The sequence below is a fragment of the Meles meles genome, chromosome 11 (assembly GCF_922984935.1).
Source record: "Meles meles chromosome 11, mMelMel3.1 paternal haplotype, whole genome shotgun sequence".
NCBI classification, from domain to species: domain Eukaryota; kingdom Metazoa; phylum Chordata; class Mammalia; order Carnivora; family Mustelidae; genus Meles; species Meles meles.
The window spans coordinates 73,383,286-73,403,801 of record NC_060076.1 but is presented as its reverse complement, the minus strand read 5'-3'; the positions used below and the strand labels follow the sequence as shown (position 1 = coordinate 73,403,801).

The following is a 20,516-nucleotide window of genomic DNA, read 5'->3' as shown; positions in this document are numbered from 1 at the left end:
ATTTAATTTTGAGGTACTGAAAGCATCCTTAAATTACATAGCAGTGATGATTGTACAACTCAGTGAATATACTAAACACCATTGAATTATATGCTTTAAAGGTGGGAATTTTATGGTTTGTAAATCATATCTCAATAAACCAGTTACTCTTTTAAAACCCAACCATAAGTCTAAGACATAAAAATAAGTACAATTAATATTTTCAGTGTTGCAAGTTATGTCCTGGTGAGTATCCACCAGTGAGTTCACTCCAAAATAACCCCATTATCAATGCAGACACAGCCCAAATGCCTCTAAGCCTTTTTTCTCTATAGGCAGGAAACATTACCTGTATTTGTATTTCACAGAGGTGTTAAGGTAGACAGTGATTCAAGAATATTTCTTCCAAGGTATCCCTCAACCCTTAGTTGAAAGTGCCCTATACCTGGCTCATCAGTGTATCTCAATACTCAGTGGAGAGTCCTTGGTCAATATATAATTATTATAATTTCCCTAGGAGAACAACAGCTTCACTACATTCATGAGAATGTAAATTATATGGATGTTACATATATAATATAAATAGTAGAGTCATCATCTTACATATTTTAATTAAAGCTATAATATTAAAAATACATTAAAACAATAATAGTAAGACCATAAGTTCATCACCCTCGTGAAATTGCTTTTATTTCTGCATATATGTCTATTGTCTTCTATGGGCTAACAGGATATTTTATAATTGCAATCATAATATAATAATAACATGCCTTCATTTTTATTTAAACAGTCTCCATGCATCTTTAGCTTTACTATTATTTGCACGGTTTCATAACATACACTTGTGCAAAGTGAGAATGCATAGCCATATCCCTAATATTAAATATGACACAGAGTTAACACCTTTAATATAGAAATACCTATGAATAAGGAAATACTAAATAGTTGTATCTATTTAATATACATATATGACATTTAACCTTGAGTACTTCATTAAGATAAATTTCTTCATGGTGGATGATTAGCTCTCATTACAAATTATCATTTTCCTTTCATAAGGTAACCAATTCATAGAGCCACTACAAGGAATGTATACCAATTCTACTATAACATTGCTTATATTATATAATTTTTTAAAAAGATTTTTCTTTATTTATTCAACAGAGATCACAAGTAGGCAGAGAGGTAGGCAGAGAGAGAGGGAGAAGCAGACTCCCCACTGAGCAGAGAGCCCTATGCCGGACTCAATCCCAGGTCCCTGAGATCATGACCTGAGCCAAAGGCAGAGGCTTAACCCACTGATCCACCCAGGTGCCCCTATATGGTATAATTTTAAAAAAACATTTCAGTTGGCCTATTTTAGTTGTCCAGAGTTGTTTATTTCATGTATTTATTCCTGGAATGATGAGCTCTTCTATTTCATGTGTTCCCCTTTAATTATTCATTCAATATTTAAGACATATGTGTTTTGTATTTAATGTAATATATAGAAATGTCCCTTTCCTTACAGCCTTTGCAGTCTAGTGAAATGCATCCATATGCTCTTTAGTGAACCTTTGAAGTCTGAATGTCATCTTCATAAATATGAGTTCTTAAAAATATTGTATATATCAGCACCTTTGGGTTTTTTTAATAGTATAGAAATTTTAAATAGTGAAGTTATCAATCATCCCTTTACAATTTATCTCCTAAAAAATGAAGTTGTTCCCTGCTGTATATTATTGACTAAAGGTTCTAGTCTTTGTCAATTTTTATTATACACTGATATGGCTTTTATATTTTTATTCCGAATGGATTGATTTTGAAACACGATAAAGCAGGGCTACATCTTAATTTTCCTGAAATGTTATCCTGTTTCTATGATACCCTCTATTAAACAACCCTTCCTTAACCTTTTCAAACACACGCACAGTTTGGCACATATATATTCATGTATCTATCACCCTATGTTGCTCTCTAATCGGTTGTGTTCATTGATAGTCCCATTTTCATTGTAGCAAAATACTGTCTGGGGAATGGTTGGTTTATGGACTAAGTACACATGATAAAAGAACATAGTCCCTGGATGCAAAATTAATAAGATAGTAAGTACATAATGAAGATTAGAATCATAAAAATGGGGCCAATTGGAGTCGGGAGTTAAGTGTAGTAAAACATTCGTATTAAAAAGTCAAATCTTGAAAAATGTTACTGCTGGGTCTGCGTTGAAGTGACATTTCCTGTAACAGTGGGACATCACTCAGTAGGCAGAAAACAGGACAATGGTGAATGTCGAGAAGGATTAAAGAGCTAGAGGCAGCAAGACAGTAACAGACAGGCTCGCACTGGGAAGAAGAAAAAGCGAGTGGTCCAGATAGATACCTCAAAACTTGCTGACTGAAGTCAGAAGCTAGATCAGCTGAGGCGGGGGGCCAGTGCATGTCACTTGATTTGAATGCTGTGGAAAGGCAGGAAAAGTTTAAGCACAGTTTATAGCCAGGCAGGGTGAGAAGGCTGGAAATTCAGGAGGCAGCCATGGAGCATCCACAAGGGATTTTTATGTAAGAAGAGAATAAAAAGGAATGCACATTGAGCAGAAAAAACGCTAAGAGGCAGGGAGGGAGGCCAGGGAGGCGGAAGGAAGGGCCAGATGGATGGATGCAGGTTAAACTGGCAACACACTGTTGCATTTCTAAAAAAGAAAGATAAAAGATACTTAAAAGATTGTCTTGAACATTACCCATGGAAGGAGCTGCCCTATTTGAAAATATAAATGCAATTTAATTGTTAGTTACTTTACAAAGACCACACAGCATAAGAAATTAAATAGTACCAGCAGTGATTTGTTCAAAGCTACAAAACCGGGGTCAGTGGTACTTGCATAATCTGTTTTTCCAAACATCTAAGACCCTCAAAGCTTCCCAGGCACATTGTTTTCCTACCTGTGTCCATCGACCAAACACTCCCAGTGGGCTAGTTTCAGAAGGCACCACCTTAGAAAATGCTACCACTATCGGTCCTTTCCATTAGGTCTCAAGTTGGCCTGTTAAGCCTTTATAGCTATGTGCCTTGCAGTTCTTAGAGTCGGCATTACTCATAAACTGCCAATGGTGAAGATGGTCCTTTAAGGAAAATATAAGAATAAGGAAGTATTTAATGTTGGAGGAGAAGTCTGGAAAATAATGGACGTCAAGCAGGCAGCGGGGAAAAAACCAGTCGTATCCTGAAAATTAACTCTGATTTAGGTTTGACACCCTAAAATGGTCCAAACGGGCAGACAAAGGACCACAGTGAAATCTATTTGGAGGTTCTCCTACAACATTTCTTCTGGATCAACAGGAGCGGTTATTGTCATTAAACGTGATGAACAGGTCAGGTCTTCTAGAGTAGAGCCAACTTTTTCAACATGGCTCTTTTACTAGGCTATTTTACTGGGCTATTTTACTAGGAAGACTGCATTCCTTTCAAAAATCCCCTGGGGAGCTATGTGACCTCTGGCTCTATGACCTCTATCCATGCCTCGAAGAAAGGTCTGAATTTTTATGACATCAACTGTTGCAAACAAACCCTACTTCAAACTCTTACAAGCTTTTTTAAAAATTATTTTTTATTTATTTATTTTTAAAGACTATTTATTTGACAGACAGAGATCACAAGTAGGCAGAGAGGCAGGCAGAGAGAGAGGGAAGCAGACTCCCCGCTGAGGAAAGAGCCCAATGCGGGGCTCGATTTCAGGACCCTGAGATTATCACCTGAGACAAAGGCAGAGGCTGAACCCACTGAGCCACCCAGGTGCCCCCTACCTTTTTAAAAAATAAAAACGTATGAATGATGTCATGAAAATGATAAGACTTATCTGTGGTGGCCACCTCCTTTCCAAACAGTCTCTGCCCAGATTAAAAGACCATGAGTATTTGAACATGAAATGGAACACAGTTATTAACAGAGCAACTACTTGGTAACAACCTCCGTTTGGGGGTCAAAGGTCATAGAGCACCAGGCCCTCAGTGAGTCTGGAATATGACATTGCAGAATTGTCCCTGTTTGTGTCTTCCTGAATGGTAATCAAAATATGAGTGATGTGGGCTCCAAATCATGAGCATACCAGCTCCTCTGGCACCTTACTGCTCTGAACGGCAGTGTTGACATTACCCAGGACATCGTTACAAGTGCAGAATCTGCATTTTAACTGGATCCCCAGGGGTTTACGTGCATGTTCAAGTTTTAGAAGCACTGTATATTTAAAAAAAAAAAAAAAGATTTACTGCTCTAGCACACACACCTCCAAAATATTTCTTGGTATATAAACTAGAGCAGAAATTGTATAAACTAGAATAGAAAATGTAGAGTGTATAAATGGATTTGGGTAAAAATCTTAAGGGTCAGAGAAATAAAAGCCCCACTTAACATGAAAACATCTTATTAGTGTAGCCAATATTAGGATATTTTTAGCATATGGTAACAGGCTGCTAATTTCCTCTTCACACTTTAAAATACCAACAGGGGCGCCTGGGTGGCTCAGTGGGTTAAGCCTCTGCCTTCGGCTCAGGTCATGATCTCAGGGTCCTGGGATTAGGCCTGGCATCCGGCTCTCCGCTGAGCGGGAAGTCTGCTTCCCCCCGCCCCCGCACGCACCCCCCCCCCACCCCCCGTCCCTCTCCCTACTTGGGATCTCTCTGTCAAATAAATAAATAAAATCTTAAAATAAGTAAGTAAATAAATAAATAAATAAAATACCAACATATTGGGGAAATTACAACAGCGGTGGGAACTGAAGATATATATCAACAATATTAATGATGTTTTTCAATTACCTGGAGGAATTAGTTTTAACTGTGGTATAGGTGGGTCATACTGAAACATAATGACCAGGGAGCTCATGAATGGGTTTCTTAAGAATGCAACACAGGTGGTGGGTAATAGGGAGGGCATATATTGCATGGAGCACTGGGTGTTGGGCAAAAACAATAAATACTGTTACACTGAAAAAATAAATAAATAAAAATTAAAAAAAAAAAAAGAATGCAACACAGCCATAAAAATTTGTTATTATACTAGACACCTAATTTCTGAAAAGTTCTTCCTTCCTATGAGAATTATTTCCTGGGAATTCTTCAGTCCATCATTGTTGGGTTGACTTTAGAGTCATACTGGGCATAGAGAATGCCCAGTGATTCAACTTGGCCATGAGGTCATGAGTCCAGCAGTAGGGCATTGCATCCCGTCTTGTCACATGATGAGTAACTGGGGGTATAAAAAGGAGGCAGCCCACCTGGGAGACTGAACTTACCCATGTTCTACCTCTAACAAAGAAGGAGCTACACACTGATTCAAATTTTTCAGTAGTAAATACACAATCTCATAGAAAAATCAGGTAATAGGAACAAAAGTGACCTGCCTCAGTAAAGTAATACTGAGCAGGATAAATGTCTTCTGTTTGAACTCTGGCTTACATCCTGAAAGAGAATTCTGACTGATGTTGGTAGACAGTGAGAGAATCCAAATAAAATATGGGAGTCCTATCGGCTACCAAACATCAGACCGGAAGCGATCTTCCTCACTCAAAGTTCAGAAATCAGAAAAGAAAGTATGTTAAGAGGTAGTTTTTGAAGATCAAAGAAGGATTAATTATTGCTCCACATGGGCAGGGGAAATTATTCTTTTTTTAAAAGATTTTGTTTTTTTATTAAACAGAGAGAGAGAGAGCACAAGCAGGAGGATCGGCAGGCAGAGGGAGAAGCAGATTCCCTGCTGAGCAAGGAGACCAATGCAGGACTCGATCCCAGGACCCCTGGATCATGACCTGAGCTGAAGGTGGTCACTTAACCGACTGAGCCACCCAGATATTCAAGGAAATATTATTCTTATTAGTACTTAGGAATCAGGTAAAATTTTTAAAAATTAAGGGGAAAATGATGAAAAAAGAATTCACTGAGACACACGGCTCCTGTAAAAAGGTAAATCGCAAGGACATGTAAGAAATGTAGAGGAAGGAATATGGCAGTAGCTGACTAAAACACAGCTCAGGGGCAGCACAGAGCAGAAAATGGAACTAGTGTGATGGCACTAATTACAAAACAGAATCGGTGGGACCAAAGACCAACTAGAGAAACTCCAGAAGGAAAAAGAGATGAAATGATTAGACAAACAGAAAGCACTCGATCACAGAGCACAGAGATCTGAATCAGCTGAACTTCAAGATGGATTGCATTAATTCAAGAAGGAATAGTGGAAGTCTGAGACATTCTTGCATGAGACAGCCCCAGTCACTCCCCCAGCTTCTTCCAGCTCTGTAGGCATGGGGTTCTGCCAAGCAGGGTGCACGCTGTGCTTCCAGGAAGATGGTTCAGTCCCTTTGAGATGGTGGTGACCTCCATACCCAATGGCATTGGGTTTTGTTTTTTGTTTTGCTTTGCTTTTTAAGATTTTACTTATTTGAGAGAGAGAGAGAGAGAGAAAGAGAGAGAGCACAAGCAGCAGGGAGAGGGAGAAGGAGAAGCCGACTCTTCACTGAGCACAGATCCCAGTGCAGGTTCCATGGGGGGATCCAAGGGAGGCTCCATCCCAGGACCTGAGGATCATGACCTGAGCTGAAGGCAGACATCTAACTGACAGCCACCCAAGCACCACAGGTGACTAGTAGTGACACCCATGCCCAATGGCACTGTTGATTAAAGTGGTGATTGAATGAATTGGGGGTTGGGGGCAGCAGTCATTCTACTGCCTGAGGTTGAGGTCGTGATGGAGCAAGCACATTCCTGGAACAGGATTGGCTAGGGCTGGGGAATAGGAGCAAAGATTAGCCACAAGGGAACATGTAGAAACTGTCTGGGATCATGAAAATGTTCTGAAATCAAAAATCCCTGAACTGTACTCTTAGCATGTATAAATTTTATGACATTTATTTACCAATAAAATTGTTTTTATTTTATTTTTATCATTTTTTACAATTCTTAAAGATTATTTTATTTACTATTATGAATGTTGGTATACCAAAAAATTTTATAAAGCATAGAAGTGATACCTTCTTAACCTTTAAGTTAATTACTTTTTAATTTAATAAGTAGTTGTAAACCCCCAAAAGATAAAATGCTCTTCATAAACTATTCAGCAAATTTATTCTCTCTTTAATATATGTATTAACTTTCGGGGCACCTGGGTGGATCAGTCGTTAAATGTCTGCCTTCGGCTCAGGTCATGATCCCATGGTCCTGGGATTGAGCCCCACATAGGGTTCCCTGCTCAGAGGGAGTCTGCTTCTCCCTCTCCCACTCCCCCTGCTTGTGTTCCTGTGCTCACTATAGCTCTCTCTGTCAAATAAATAAAACCTTTATACACACACACACACACACACACACACACACTATATATATATATAAACTTTCAATTTCTTTTCCTTTTTTAAGATTTTAAAATAATAGTTTTATACATAAAACTATGGCCCCAACTATCCATTATTGCAACATTTAACTTTTGCAGTAAAAATTATGCTCTTATATCTCAACATATAAAATATCTGAGCTTTTCTACCTTCAATTACATGTGTAGTATTTGTAGCTGCATATTCAGATATTAACAGCTAATCCACGTGATCTCCCTTTTTGTTGCACTGATTACATATGGTTGTAACCAAAGTGATCACTTGGTCATGCACAAGTCCAAGGACACCAGAAATGCCACTGAAGTGATGATTTAGTAATTGGACTTTCAATGGCTGAGGCCAGAGTTGAAGCCAAGGAGCAGATGTTGGCTGAATAATGACATTGAAGCCACACTGAAGAGCTTTTCCACATCATCTGAAATTTAAGTCTTCATATAATGTTTAAAATTAAGACGCATAGTCTAAAAAGGAAAACTTTCTAAGATTAAAAAAAAGTCTCAGTTGATAGCTCTAAGGAACTCACCACGTATCTCGCAAAAATTAATATTGCTCAGTCTTCAGCTTGTCTTGGCAACAGTTTTATTTTCATGATAAAAATTGTATAAGTGATACAATCTTATTGGTGTGGGAAAAGAAAACCAGAAAAACAGGTAACTTGTGGAAGAAAAATAATCACTGAACCTAGTCTTCACCTGTGTGAATGTAAATGTCATAATAAAAAAAAGAAATTTTTACACAATTTTAATAAGACAAGTTGAGCTCTCAAAATTATATGCCAAGCTAAGATGTAACTCTTTGTCAAGGCAAAAGAACTATAATCAAGTGTGTTTATTTGATGCACAAAAGAGTTGGTTTACAGTTACAGTGGATTTCTCCGAATCACAAACTACACGCAGTTCAGATGAAGTTTGATTTGTAAACAATATTTTCCCCACCTCACAGATCCACACCTACTGCAAATCTGGGGCCTCAAGTTAATTGCCTTCAGGGACAGGCAAGTAACATACACAAGGGGAGAAGGCCAGGTGTATTACCACGGTACAACAGTGCCATCTTTTTGGAGTGTTAACCCTCATCTTGGCACTTAGCCTCCGCATCAGGGAAATGCAGGGGTGCTGAGGACCATGGCAACCATGGGGGGCCATGCCATCCAATGGACACTTTTCAAGAATGGGAACCCATATTGCTGAGTCTTCTCATGTTTAAGAGAAATTTGATATCTACATTTTTATATTTTAAAGAATCTTTAGTTTCTGGATCTGAAAATGAAGGGTTTTGTCCAGAATCTGTGGCTATCAAGCTATTTCATGCTACAGAAGTCTGTCTTCAAGTTAAATTCTCTGCAGAACAGAAGAATTTGAAACAGAGAGAATTAAATTATATTTCAAATCCCCATGATTTTAGGACCCTAAGGTTGGCCAAGTTGCAATCTGGGATCTAGCTGGTCAGCATATTGAATGCCAATTTAACTCATTTGGTTAGCTCAACTGAACAGGCATTATGTGACTGCTGTGGATGGACACTGTGTCCAGGTCATGATCTGTCCCTTTATGGATATGGGCTCACACAGCTGACAGTCACACATACTTCCTCCCGGGCAAGGAAGGTAGAATACCACAGAGGCTGCTGAACATCTTGCTCCTGCTTGGGGAGGAGGGACAAGGGTCAGATGTCAGCTAGGGGAACATTTCTGCTGTGCCTTATAGGCTGGGCTGAACTTTTCCAAGCAGAGATAGGCCTGGTGGTGGTTATCTGGAACAGGATGAAGAAACACATGGGGGTAAGAAAGTACACAGCACAGGCAGACAGAATGAGACAGCTGGTATACAAAAGGAAACAGCACCCAGAAAGGAAGCATTAACTTATTTACTGGAGAGCAATTGAGTTACACTAATCAGTTACTTTCTTAGAGTATCCTGCACCGAGGAGGAGAAAAACCAGGGCTCGGATTGGTATGATTGCAAATCCTAGCTTCCACGTATAGATCATTTATTCTATTATGCTCTTTAAATTAGAATCGCAAGGATTTTACCTTAATAATCCAAATCCCCTTAAATTTTATAAATACTTAAAACAAAAATATGAACAGATTTTATGCAATATATTAATAATATGGGTTTGATTCTCATCAACATTTCCAGTCTTAATTTCTAGGATTACAATCTGTGAATTCATAAAAAAGACAATTTAAATCACTCCAAACAATTTTGAGGCTACTTTTTCAAGCAATTTTGGGGGCTGTCTCCTCAGTTTGCTAAAAATCCCTACCAACCAGAATGATTGGCTGGAATGTAGGCTGAATTTTTGTTCAAAATTCAGGTGACACAGAGCTCTCTTTAAACTTTTAGCAAGGACTATAAAACTTATAATAGAAGCTGATGGAACATTCCACATCACTGGGGTGAAGTCACAACACGATATAGTTTTCATGTCAGATTTGAGCCTATAAACCCCATCCACTAGAGAAAATTCTGGATTAATTTCACTTGCTATATTACATTTTTAAGATAGACTATATTTTTAATATATATTTATATGTATATATATAATGTTAAATATGATCATTTATTTTCCCAGTTAGCTGAAGAGACCTTAGAACTTGAGGGAAACCTGAATCCTTTTCATATTCTTTCTACCTGGCAGGGACCCAATGTTTTATTCAATATTAAAAAAGCAGCTAATTGGATTCTCTATCTCTTAAGCCTGTCTCATCACTACTGTCAATGTGGGCCTAGCCTATTTTGCTGTGCAATGAATAATAGATCTGAAGAAGATTGTTAAGTATAATATTGAAAAGGAACTTCAAAATACCCACAGTTCAATAAGGTTAAAAATAAGAAAGGAAGAAAAATAGAAATAAACAGAAAAACAGAAAAAAGGGGAAGAAAAATAAAATGAGACCAAAGTTTAGGTTAGTTTACAAAATGTAAGTCATAATATCCTATGTCCTATGAAGATGTCTAATTTCACAGATTTAAATCTAGGTTCCTAGCAAGGAATTTCTAAGACAAAGCAGAAATCATTGCCATACCTTTCATGAAGTAAACGCAAATCAGTTACTCAGAACAATGACAAAGAACCCTAAGTCCAAGTTCTTTGAGAAATTTATTTCATGGGCACTCATGAAGAGTTCAGTTGATAATGTAGCTATAAAGAATGCTCAGCCCTAAAGTTTAATAATCCATGATATGAAAAAAAAATAATCCACGATATGTGAAGTGGACAAAAGAAGTGAATAGAGTTCTTGAAGGTGACACTCCTCAGGGAGCCATATGGTGGCTCATAAGTTATATCCTCAAAGACTATTCATGTACAAATGCAAGACAACTGTTTTTTGCAAGATCCCTCAAAGTAGGCCAAGTATACGAGCAATCATCACCAGTAATTCAGTTAATCTCTGTGGACTTCAGTAATGGTCAATCTGAAAAAGGGAAGATGACTGGCAGGTGGAACAGTGTAGATAATCCCTAAGAGTCCTTTTAGCTCTGGAAAAAATGTCTGTGATTCTTTTTATCATTTTTATTGAAGTGGAATTGACATACAATGTTATATTTGTTTCAGGTGTAGGACATAGTGATTCATCAATTCTCTACATTACTCAGGGCTCACCTTAAGTATATCCAGCAACTGTCACCATGTAATATTATTGCAATATTACTGAATGTATTTCCTATGCTATACTTCTCATCTCTGGGACTTCCTACTTTATAAGTGGAAATTTGTACCCTTTAGTCCCCTTCATCTATTTCACCCATCCCCCCACCCACTTTCCCTTTGGGCAATCACCATTTCCCTGTATATAAGAATCTGTTTATTCATTTGTTTTGTTTTCTAGATTTCACATAAAAGTGGGATGGATTTTGTCTTTCTCTGACTTCTTTCACTTGTCATAATACCTTCTAGGTCCATTTACATCATGGCAAATGGCAAGATTTCACTCTTTTTTATGGCTGAGTAATGTGATTCTTGGTGAAATTTTTTTACTGAGCTCCTACTATGTGCTATATCCTTGGATTAAAAGGAATTATGAACCTACGCACATACAGGTGCACACACCCCTTTGAGTATTTAGTAACTGTGCTTTTCTGGAGAGTAGATTTGCTGCTATTTGCCTGTTATTATAGCAGGAAAGAATCCAATATTTGCACACCAATTGATCCATGAATGTCAACAGAGAGCGGGCACCTTCTGTCCTCTTAAATTGTTAATCTTTGAACCCAGATGAAGGTTAGAAACTCTGAGTATTTAAAATTCCTTTTGAATGCTTGTGTCAGACTGAAATTTTCAAACAAATATGTAACTGGGTGCATATGCTAAATGAGGCACTCTGCACCTCACTGTCTTAAAGTCTTTGTATTCAAAATCCCAGGAATGTTTCCCACCATTAAAAAGACACAACTAGAAATGTTGGCCTTTTGAAAACTTGGAGACAAAACAGTGCAGAAAAGACAGAAATTGGAGGAAAATTAAAGAAGGAGACCAACAACAACTAATGATCTTTAAGAAAATTTTAAATCTGGGTGCCTGGGTGGCTCAGTGGGTTAAAGCCTCTGCCTTTGGCTCAGGTCATGATCCCAGGGTCCTGGGATCGAGCCCCACATCAGCCCTGCTCAGCAGAGAGCCTGCTTCCCCCCACCGCCCCGCCTATCTCTCTGCCTACTTGTGATCTCTTTCTGTCAAATAAATAAATAAAATCTTTTAAAAAAAAGAAAATTTTAAATCTTCAAGATATTGTACAAAATCATTATGTTCTGAACCTCCCCAATGCTACAAATATTTAACTTCATGCATAAATCATGAATGTGTCATATATGTGTATGTATGTGTGTGTGTGCACATCTCTTTGTGTATTTTTCCCATAATATTTTTGGGACTATTTTGGGAATATCTGTAAATCTGTCTTAGAACATTTTGCAATCCCATTCTTCCCACCTCAAAAGAAGAAAACTGTGTAACAAAATGAAAAGCACACTCCAGATCATTTTTACAGTTGCAGGATCCTGACATTTTTCTGTAAATGAAACGTGTTTTCGGTGTGTTATCTTGGTGATCCCAATTTTCCAAAGACATGAGCAACTCCTTGTAAATTTCCAAACAATACAAACTCACTAAGTGTGGTAGTTGCATTTCTAAGAAATTCAGCAAATATTAAAACTGTGCAAAAATTACTTTGAGTGTCTATGTAAAGTTGTCTATGCTCAGATAATTATAAAGTGCTTTTTTTTTGTATGAAAGTCCAATCAGACATTAAAATATCATGGAGGATATATGTTATGGGTTGAAGTGTGATTCCCCAAACTTTACATTTTGAAGCCCCATCCCCAGTGCCTCAGAATGTGACCTTATTTGGGAATAGATTCATTGCAGATGTAATTAGTGAAGATGAGGTCGAACTGGTGTAGGGCAGGCCTATAATCCCATAAGCCTGTTGGTGGTACCCTGCTATGACCATCCTCCCCAGCTAATACAACATAGATCTGGGTGCGGTCTCAGAGGATAGCTCTTCATGCTCTTTTTACTTTTTACACCAAGCGAATGTAGTACCCATCCAACAGATTACATTTTTGTGCAGTCTTATGCCAAAGAGATAGTGTTTTATGAGGAGTGAGGGGAAAGGGAGGGAGAAAGCCATCAGAACCCAATCCATACTGTTCCCCCTGGGGGAAGAAGCATCAGGTGTGCGGCCAGTACTGATACCTGAAAAGTAGCCCCACAGCTCTGGAGAAGTGCTTCGGCCCTTGCTCCATCATGGCCTGGACAACATGGTGGCAGCAGTGCAGAGAGAATGGGGTCGATGGCCAGCCGCAGCCACTAGCCAGTCATCCTGTAGGACACAGCAGTCTGTGATCCAGACGTGCTTCCCTGGGAGTTAAAAATAATAATAATAAATAAAACCAAAGACCTTAAGGAGCTCCCCTCTAATAGCACCCTCAGGATAAGGCCCATTCCAGGTGTCCTCTCTTGTGCCATCAAGGTTACTAAGCACCTACTAAGCACCAAAGCACCTACTAAAAGCACTACTAAGCACCTAGCACGTGCTAGGCACTGCGGTGCACGTGGAGATGTAACCACACAGACAGGTCCCTGTTCTCAGGCTGCTCAGCTGGGAGAGGTGGACCTCTAAGGGAGGGTCATGTGTGCAAAGTCAACAGCAACCCTGACCAGTGCTCGAGTAAAGATGCTGGAAGACTGTATGAAGGTAACATTGGAGTTAGAGAAGGCTTCCCCAGGAAGAGACATTTGTGCTGATGTGAGAATCCACCTGGAAGGGTGAAGGGAAAGAGCTTGCCACAGGGAGGGAAGAAAGGCTGGTGGGACCTGCATTTGCACATTGTGGGTGTGTGGTGACCCAAGATGAGGTAGCAAAGGGTCACACTGCATGCGACCTTGTGGCCTAGGATGAGGGTCGGAACCCAGTGATTTAAAGCAAGGATCCATCTTGAGTTTTAAAAAAAGATCACTCTGGCAACCTTGTAGAGATGTGATAGGTCATTATTAACACTCCCCATTCTCTATAGGGCAAAATGATTTCCAACATCAATTATTGTTTCCTGGAGCTGTTCAGGTTTAGTGCAATACCTTTAAAAGTACTTTCTTAAGACATTATCTAAAATCAGCAAATCACTTCGTGTATGAGCAAAAAGTGGACATACCAAACTTTTGCTGTTGAAAATTTTAAACATATAAATTCTCTATGTGGTTACATGAAATAATGGAACCAAAGTAACTTTATATTCCCTGTGCTATGATCATGTAATTTAGATCAACCATTTAAATGTTTGAATGTGAAGCTCCTGAAGACACACAATCATGAACTTAACGTTCAAAAGATGTGGACTGATGAAGCCAAGTGAGTCAGGGGCCCACTGTGTTACTGAGCACTCAAGGATCCATTTCCACGTAGAATACAATGTTTATCAAAGGGTAAGTATTGCAAATAGATTCATTTAAAGCTCATATATTAATTATTAGAATTCCAGAGCAACTGCAACAGTTGTATACAACTTAGGTTAAATTTTCTTTTCCAGCAATGAGTACTTCTTTGCTGAAACAATTTAGAATTGCCTTTGCATGGTGATAACAGGTTTAGTAGGTAACTTTTAGTAGGTTTTCTTATTGCTTTTGAACTCTTTACAGTCAATGTACCTCCTTCCTAATGCACCCAGGGCACATCTCTGCCCTCTGCCCCCAGCCTGCAGGACACCACTGGTGTGAAGAATGCACTGAAGGAGAGCAAGGCATCTAGAGAAGGCCAGTAGGAGGGAAGCTGATGGCAGAGAAAACAGAGGCTTCCTAGGGCTTTGTGACTGATTGGATATTTAGGCAGCAAAAGGAATGAGGCCACACCCAGCATTCTGCTGGGCACCCAGGGGGATGGACTCATTGGGATGTAGATCTGGACTGATTCCACAAGAATGGCCTGGGAAGGGAGGGTTGTGCAGTAGTGCTGAACCTTGATGAGCTCTAACATGGAGAAGGGAGTATGTTGGCAAATATTTCCATTTTGCAACTGGAAAACCAAGGTACTGAGCAATTACATCACTTTCCAAAAGCAAGTTAGGAGATCCCAGGGTTGATTTTTGGCCTCATCTTGCGCACCCAATTACTTGGTCAAACTGTGTTTTTAGAAAGAACCATCTCTGGGAGATGTTGAAAAGAAACACAGGGTCTATCACTCTGCCTTGCAGTGAGGAGTTGCCTACAGATGTTACCAGTGTCTGGAGCAGCTGGAACGTAGAGCTAAAGAGGACATGGTATGAAGAGAGCAACACAGACTTGCTCTGAAAACAGGTTTGTTTTAAGTGACATTACATGGTTTCAGGAAGTCCAGGAAGGCTACCAAAGACGTAGAAGAAAGCCCACAGAGCCTGGTATCACCAAAACCAGGAGGAGAGGACATTTCAGGGAGAAAGACCTCTTCTGATATCCCTAGCGCCAAAGCCTGGAGTCTTCACATGTGGTAGGGGCTCAATACTTGCAAGATGGCAGGAAATCAGATAGACCAGAAGTCGCACTAGGCTAAGGATCCATCCCCTGTATCTAGATCCAGCTCTAAGGAAACTTAATGTGCAGCCTTTTTAAAAAAAATTTTTTTAAGTCCTCCAAAATTCATTGTTTATGCACCACACCCAGTGATCCATTCAATACATTCCCTCCTTAATACTTACCACCAGGCTCACCCAACCCCCCAACCCCACCCCTCCAAAACCCTCAGTTTGTTTCTCAGAGTTCAGTCTCTCGTGGTTTGTCTCCCCCTCCAGTCTCCCCCAACTCACTTCTCCTCTGCTTCTCCCAATGTCCTCCATGTTATTCCTTATGCTCTACAAGTGAAACCATATGATAATTCACTCTCTCTGCTTGACTTATTTCACTCAGCATAATCTCCTTCAGTCCTGTCCATGTTGATACAAAAGTTGGGTATTCATCCTTTCTAATGGAGGTGTAATACTCCATAGTATATATGGACCATATCTTCTTTACCCATTCATCCATTGAAGGGCATCTTGGTTCTTTCCACAGTTCGGCGACTGTGGCCATTGCTGCTATGAACATTGGGGTACAGATGGCCCTTCTTTTCACTACATCTATATTTCTGGGGCAAATACCCAGTAGTGCAATTGCAGAGTCATAGGGTAGCTCTATTTTTAATTTCTTAAGGAATATCCACAATGTTTTCCAAAATGGCTTCACCAACTTGCATTCTTACCACCAGTGTAAAAGGGTTTCCCTTTCTCCACATCTTCTCCACCACTTGTTGTTTACTGTCTTGTTGATTTTGGCCATTCTAACTGGTATAAGGTGGTATCTCAGTGTGGTTTTGATTTGAATTTCCCTGATGGCTAATGATGATGAACATTTTTTCATGAGTCTGTTAGCCTAAATGTGTAGCCTTAATCAAATAATTTAACTCATGTCAGATTGGACCACTTCCGGAATAATTAACATTGCCTTCATTTATTGGATTGAATCACAAATTCCAAAAGCAGAGCTGGAAGGGACCTGATACACCATCTTCCTTCTTTGGGCCCTTCAATCTAAGGAAGCCCAGATTAAAAAAGAGCCTCCTAGTCATAAAGGTCACCGTTCCATCTTACAGGTCCATTGTCTTTCTTCATGTGTGGAAGAAAATGAAGAAAGCCACTAGACTCTCTGAATACCTTTGTGCACATGTACACACATACACACATACTGAAAATTGTAACTAAGGCCTAACTCAGAAACCTTACCTATTTTTTCCCATCAGTCTCTCTAACCTCTTGTACAGTATTGATAGGGCCTGTTGCAACAAAGAGATAATTAAAATCTCGGGCATGGTTGACAAGTCTAAATCTTGCTAACCACATAAACCCCTTCTATGCAGTTAGTGACACTACACTCAGAATAAAGTGAGCTTGCCACTGGAGGATTTGGACAACCAGTGTTCTCTACTCCAGCCTAATGAAATATTCTATACTACTTGATTCTGCCAAAAGAATACCTTCAGAAAATTATTTTGTAGAGAGTAACATAAAATACATAGTCAAGCCTTGAATAACACAGATATGAACTACACGGGTCCACTTACACACAGAATTTTTTAATAAATACAGTACAGGACTAAATGTGTTTTCTCTTATGATTTTTTAAATATTTTTTCTCTAGCTTACTTTATTGTAAGAATACTGTATATAAAGCATATAGTGTACGCAGCATGTGTTAATCAACTGTTTATGTTATCAGTAAGGATTTTGGTCAATAGTGAGCTACTAGGAGTTTGGGGGAATCAAGTTACACACAGATACTCTCCTGTATGAGGGGCCAGCCATCCTCACCCCCACATCAGGCAAGGGTCAATTGCAGTAGAAATTAGAAATAAGTTTGATCAATTCCAACTCAACTGCTATGACTTTAGTGAAGACAAAGGTTACCAGGTCTCCTCAATTCTCTTTTATTACTGCTTATAGAAATCTGCTGTCCTCTGCATATTCAAGGGAACCCACTATTTACTGTAAATGTTCCAAGGCACTACAAATCATTCCAGAGTTTAAGAAGAACATCTCTAATGCTTTGAAAACCACAGAGAAGGTTTATATCAGTTTCATGTCACAAGGCAGTCTTTCGTTTTGTTTCTCCATCACAGGGACCCTGAGCTGCCTTCTGTACTCTCCCTGGAATGACAGTGCCCTTTCTTCTGTAACCTAGTAATTCAGCTACCTAGGACTCTCAAATTCCACCCCATGCCATAGAAGTCTCATACAGACCCATTGTGTGATACTATTTAATGATATTTTATTTCTTTTGATTTTATCTTCTAGTCCTTGGCACCAATGAGCCTTAAGGGAAATAAAAAGATAAAACTTCAGAAGCAACAACTAAAAAAAAAGGCAGCTCCTGCCAATATAGTGAAGAGTCTGTGGCACATTCTCAGGCAGGTATGGCAGACCCGGGTGTGTCCCACATGGTCATGGAATACCATTTCACTGAGGCCTCGCCCTGACACCTGCTTAGTGCGCAGCAGTTGTCAAATAACCTTTCCACAGCTCCTTAGGAAGACTGCATAGAATAGTGGAGAATGCATAGGATACAGAGCCAGGGTGCCTTGTTTAAAGTCCTGGATCTACTATTTATTGCTGTGTGACCTTTTAAGAGTTACTTCATCTCTCTGGGCTCCAGCAACTATGAACCTGGATGGCTTTGTGGGTAAAGAGTAGGCAATACAACAGCTCACATCCTGGTCTACATTCGGCCACTTGCCAGCTCTCAGTCAATATGGCCTCAAATGCCTTATTATAAAACAAGGACAATAATATCTTCCCTATTTGCACAGTGTTGCTGTTATAAGGAAAGGAGATATGGGCTATTGAAAGCCCTGTGAACTACACAATCTTCAAAGATTGAAGGAACACCCTCCTTGGGCCTCCTTACCTTATCCATTTGCCTGTTAAGGTCTCATTTAAAAGTTCAAACCCTTCTAGACCCCTTACTCCCCAGCACGGAAAGTACCATCCACAGTCCTATGTTCAGTAGTGTGATTCCAGATGGGCCAGACACTCCAGAACACTGGGTCTCTGCTGCCTTACAGTCACAGCGAGAAAACTGACAGCTGGCCAGAAAGCTGATCCCCTCCCCCTTCCCTGCCCTCACTCCCTGGGTATACAGGATCACCTTTGAAATATGAAAAAAATCAGGAAATTTCAAAGCACAATAAGTTGGAGCATGATTTCTGTAAGTCCTTGATCAAGGCTGACTGACCTTCTTTCTACCCCATGGCAATTCCCTTGCTCACGATCTGATTTTTTTTTTAAGCTTGCCTTTTCCGTTCTCCACACCAGCAGACACCTTTCCTCCTGCTTATGTTTAAAAAAAAAAAAAAAGAATATTTATATCCACAGACTTAATAAAGTGTTCTACAAAGGTGAAATTACAAATACTATATTTTAGGTTCTCCACTATCTAAGGAAGTAAGGGCAGAAGGTGTTTTTATCCCTGTTTTAGAATTTAAAAAAAAAATAAAAAGGCAAGAGTCAGAAAGGCTGAGTGATGTGCTCCAAGGCCACATAGATAGTATGTGGCCAAGCCTGGCCCTACATGCCAGCTTGCTGACTCAAGGTCAATATTCTGCACATTACACCTTGTGGGTTCCATAAGAAACACAAGAGGTACAGCCAAGAAGGAACATTCCAGCCACCTATAATAAACAGACAGCCTGAATCCTGAAGTAAACCAGAAAGTTAAAAAAGGAAAAGGTCATTGACTCCAAGAATAACAGGCAGCATTTGGGGGTCATTCAGTCTCCCAGAGTCATGTTCATTGGGCCAAAAACACACTTCAGGGACCTTAGGATTCCTGGATGTCTCTGTCTCTTATTCCCTCTACGGTGCCTGAATTCCATACATTTTCTTCCAGTGAAAAATGCAAACAAGTGCCTCTACTTTCTTTTTAGAACTAGGATATTATGGAGGTAGAAATACTTCAAAGTACCAGTGAGAATATTCTGGAAGAAAAAATGCATATAATTTTCTCTACTTTTTGCATTCGTTCCAGTATACAGACAGACAGAGCCAGCTTGGTGCTTGGATTTGTCAGTCAGCTTCCAGCAAGGTTTGCTTTCAGAACTTTCAGGGCAGCAGTTTGGTGCAGTGAAAAGAACCCCAACTCTGTCACCAGCAGACTTGAGCTTCTATCCCAGAATCTGTCACTTAATGGCTATGTGGCCCTGCGATGCATTTATCTTACCTGGAAACGTGGGAGTATCTGTTGGAAAGTTACAGCCAGTATCACAAACTTTTTTTTTTTAAGATTTATTTATTTGTTTGACACAGAGAGAGAGATATCACAATTAGGCAGAGAGGCAGGTGGGGGGGTGGGGGAAGCAGGCTCCCTGATGAGCAGAGAGCCCAATATAGGGTTGAATCCCAGGACCCTGAGATCATGACCTGAGCCAAAGGCAGAGGCTTAACCCACTGGGCCACCCAGGCGGCCCCCAGTATCATAAACTTATGATTCACGGGCTTTACAGTGTCCACAGACATAATTTCCTTGACTCCCAAAACTGTGAAATTTACTTTATAAATTCCTTTAGAGGAAGTCTGCCTTCTCCTGTTTGGCACACTCTGTTCTCCCCTCCGGTCTTATACTGACCTGTGATAGGGTTTGTGATCTGTGCCCAGGCCCATGGACCTCTTCTTCAGGAGTCCCATGAGGGTGTAAAATCTCCTAGCATAGAGAAAACACTGAGGCAATATTCTGAGTGCTCTGTGCAAACCGAGAAGTGGCATTCTGCAATTTGAGTTTCAACTTCCAGTCCCTGTTGTTGGTCCCTCCTCTTCTCCCCTTTTCCCATGATGGAGTGCCCAGGGCATAGTCCTTGGACCTCTCCCCTTTCTTATTGCCATTGGCAACCCCGTCCAATCTCATGGCTTCAAATACGATCTATATACTGATGATTCCCAAATGTGTAGATTTAAGACAATGTGTTCCAGAATGGACACATCAGGAACCCAAGTTTCATTTATCTAACTGCATGCATGACTTTCTCCACTTGACTATCAAATGGTGGGATAATCATACATTTGTTTCTCTAGAACCTTTCTGGTTTTCATAGGACAGTCTTGGATTGTGCCTGTGGTTCCAACAGCATCCCATCTGATATAGCTTGTGTCCTGGATTTTCCATTTTTAAAATTAGATTTATTTCC

The 20,516-nt window shown here is 39.8% G+C and overlaps 1 long non-coding RNA gene across 1 annotated transcript in view; it reads left to right on the top strand.

Annotated features, from left to right (window-relative positions):
- The window catches only part of LOC123952720, a 32,630-nt gene that overhangs the window by 1,376 nt on the left and 10,738 nt on the right, over nucleotides 1-20,516 (top strand). Inside the window, exon 2 of the long non-coding RNA XR_006820698.1 lies at nucleotides 14,102-14,263. This is a non-coding gene — a long non-coding RNA (uncharacterized LOC123952720). The remainder of the gene's footprint in view (nucleotides 1-14,101; nucleotides 14,264-20,516) is intronic.